Source organism: Gossypium hirsutum, chromosome A02 (genome assembly GCF_007990345.1).
Source record: "Gossypium hirsutum isolate 1008001.06 chromosome A02, Gossypium_hirsutum_v2.1, whole genome shotgun sequence".
NCBI lineage: Eukaryota > Viridiplantae > Streptophyta > Magnoliopsida > Malvales > Malvaceae > Gossypium > Gossypium hirsutum.
The window spans coordinates 3,221,407-3,225,349 of NC_053425.1; the positions used below are offsets into that span (position 1 = coordinate 3,221,407).

General features: G+C 28.9%; 1 long non-coding RNA gene across 1 annotated transcript; it reads right to left on the reverse strand.

Annotated features, from left to right (window-relative positions):
* Positions 1 to 787: 787 nt before the first annotated feature.
* On the reverse strand, positions 788 to 1,978 carry LOC107957084 (uncharacterized). The gene is made up of 2 exons (XR_001700362.2): positions 1,581 to 1,978; positions 788 to 1,252 (listed from the first exon to the last, which is right to left on the reverse strand). It is a non-coding gene; the product is annotated as an uncharacterized lncRNA (long non-coding RNA).
* Positions 1,979 to 3,943: the final 1,965 nt, after the last annotated feature.

The following is a 3,943-nucleotide window of genomic DNA, read 5'->3' on the forward strand; positions in this document are numbered from 1 at the left end:
ATATTAATTAAATTAATTAATCCTTCAGAATTTTTAACCGTTAATTGAACCGAAATTTTTTCGGTTAATTCGGTCGGTTAATTGAATTAACCGAAAATTATTTTTTTTTTATTTTTGGTTAAAATAAGTATAAAATTAACCGAATTACCAAAATTAACCGAATTAATTGAATTATTTGAATAAAATTATATTTTTTATTTTTAGTTTTAGTTTTAAATTTTTATTTTTATTTATTAAATTATTTGTAATTTTTTATGATTGGGTTGGGTACTTGAGTTAATAAATATTAGATTGGGTATTTGGGTTTATGTTGGATTGAGTTTGAATAAAGAGTGGACTATTTATATATTATAATTTTATTTATTATTTTTCTGTTAAACCCAAAAAATTTGGTTAACCAACCGGTTTCGAACCGAATTAACCGTTAACCGAAAATTCAAAAAATTATTAACCGACCCCCGACTGAATTAATTCGGTTAACCGACCGATTAACCGAATTCGGTCTATTAACCGAATTTTTTCAGTTTTACCCGAATTTTGCACACCCCTAAGTACAGCTCGTTAAGCCTTTTTATCAATGGACTTAATGTACGCCTTTATGTGTGCTTTTCAATATGCATAATTGCTAACCTTTAAGATAGGAGGACGAGAAGTAGATGTACCTTCCATAGCTTGAATCTAGAAACATTAAGGATATCCACTAGTTACGTTAAGTGACATGCTCTAATATCAAATGTTAGATCAAAACACTTGTTGAGAAACAAGTGAGGTGCTTGAAAGGAGTGGCTAAGGAAGTGGCACTCATTCATACACTGCAATAACATGAAAAAAAAATAGGGGACAAAAAGATTGTTTAAACAATTTGGTTTTCCTACTGTATAGCCCAAATTTTGCCCGGGTTTAAACCCATTTCCATACCCCAAAATTTAACCCAAATAACCAACACCCTATTAGCCCAACTAATGCCTAAACTAACCTAAACAATTAACCCAACAGAAGCCCAAACCCCATTTTACAAAACCCACTTAAACCCCAACCCGTCAGCCCAATAACACACTAAAACCCAACATTAGCCCAAACCCAATTGAAACCCTAAACCCAATTCAGAAAAGACAAAGCCATCACAAACCCTAGCCCCCTAGCTTTTTGGCGCAGCAACCACCCCTTGACCTTCGGCCACCTACCCCTCTGCCAAAAGCCTGCTCCGCCGCTCCACCGGTCACGTCTCCACCGCCTCTCCAACGACTTGCACCTGCAAGGGATTAGAAAGAAAAGACAGAAAATAATACAAAATCAAGTGGTATGGCTATAAAAGCCAAATTTAAACATTTTGTAAGGGTTCGACCATTTTTCATCAATAAAAAAGAGATTTTTACTCAACAAACTCAACAAAGGCATAGATTAACACCAAAATAGTAAGAACAAAAAAGGAATCAAAAGCACCAAGCCAAATCAGAGGTGATTTCTTATTTAGTATTTTTTTTTATATTTCGTTTCGAATCTTGGTTACTTTATTTATCTTTCGTTTCATATATATATAGACATAGATAAAAAAAAGAATAAAAGTAAAAAAAAAATACCTTTTCCGGCAACCGTGCACTATGGCCGACGCCGGTGACGGTGGACGGCGGTCGGAGCTAGGCCGAATTTCCCACCGGAAATCGCCCAACTCTCCCTCTCTCCCCTTTTTTTCTGATTTTGGTGCAAATGACTTTTTTTTCTGATTTTGAACTATTTATAGTGTTAAAAAACGGTGCCGTTTTGGCATTAAAACCCAGGGCATAAAACGACGTCGTTTTGTCCTGGGTCGAACCGACCCGACCCGCTTCAATTAGGATCCGCGTGTTTTTTAAACGGAAGGGCTATTTGCGCATTTAGCCCTTCCGCTTTTTTATGTATTTACAATCAGGTTATTTTTACTTTTAATTCGGCCCTGGAATTTGTCGCACTTTTCAATTTAGTCCTCGGCCAAGCGCTGTATTTTAGGTTGGGGAATATTGCGTTTTGAGTACCTCTACATTACGCGCATGTTGCAATTTGGTCATTTTCTCTTTGTTTCTTTTCAAATTCGCCCCAAATATTTTGTTTTTTAGTTCAATTTAATCTTTTTTAGTTATTTTACTGTTTAAATTAATTATTTAGTATTATTATTCTTATTGTATCTATAATTAATATTATTACTATTATTAGTCTTATTATCTATTTTGATTAATACTCATATATATATACGCTTGTTATATAGTACTAAATTATTATTTTCAATATTTTCAATATATATATTATATATTAACTTCCATGTTTTATCACTATCACTATTATTTTATACATTTCTATATTATGTTTAGCTTTTTATATATCACGACTTACTATTGTATATATTATTATTATGTATACTTTTAGTATATATATATTTATGAAGTATTATCAATAGTTGTTTTTAACATTATTATTATTTTTAATATGTATATATTATGTATATATTTTAGTACTACATTATATATATTTTTTATTTTACGTATATATTTCTAATATCATATATTAAGTATTTCTAAGATCATTATTATATACGTACGTATCTATGTAGCGTATTAATAAGTTCTTTTTATATTATTATCATTTCTAATGTATACGTATATATCATATATGTTTTATATATATATCTTACGTATGTATTTTTAATATTATTAGTTATATTTTTTTATATACTATTTCATGTATATATTGGTATTATCCTTATTATTTTTATTAATATTAGTATGCGTTTTATATGTATATCTTTAACATATATGTATATATTATGTACATATTTTTAATGTTATTAGTTACATATATTTCTTATACTTTTCCATGTATGTATTTTTTATCCCTATCATATTTATTGTTAATACTAGTACATACATTTTATTATATGAGTATATATATACCTTTATATATAGTATTATTTTTTTACATCATTATATTTATTATTATACCTATTATTTTCACTATTATTACTTATTATTTTATTTTAAATATTATTATGTATATATTTTTCATATATGTTATGTACATACATTTTTCAATATTTATTATATATATATATATTATGTATATATTTTAACATTACTAGTTATATATTTTTACTATCTTATGTATATACTTCAAATACTATATAGTATATTTCTAACACTATTACTATTTATATATATTACGAACATACTCTTAATATCATTATTATATATATATTCATTGTTTTTATTTCGTGTTTGATGCTATTATTACGTTTAATATATCGCATGTATTGTTATTGTTTTTAATATTATTGTCGTATTTATTATGTGCTTCGATGTATTTCTAACTCTTTTATTTTTTTGTTTCCCGCCCATTTTATATCATTTTGTTATTCACTACTTAAATTTTTTTATTCATTTCAATAAATAAGGCAATGAACCAATTTAACATTAAGTCATCGATTTCATCGCTATGTTGGGTGAAATTCGTCAGCTCGCGTTAAAAACGGAACATCCTTCTAAAAACTCGAAAACTGAAAATTCTCGTTTTTTCGATCGGATCACGATTAAATGTCAAATTGAATTCGTATTTTTGAAAATCAAGACGACACATGTTTAACGAGATACCAATTTTGAGCATCACGAGGGTGCTAATACCTTCCTCGTGCGTAACCAACTCCTGAACCCTATTTTTCTCTGGATTTTCGCGTAGACTCAAATTCGGCCTTCATTTTTGTTCAAAAACAAATTTTCTTTTCTAAAAAGATGATCTATTAGGTGTCCGATCACACCTAGAAAAAAGATCGGTGGCGAATCCCTTTTTTAATAAAATCGAAAGTCGGTTTTCAAATTTTTAATAAATCGATCCAACTAGCGACCAAAGCAAAATTTTTTACGTCGCTACACCTACATCTGTAGGGCTTAATTCAATGAGAAGTATCAATTATCTTCAA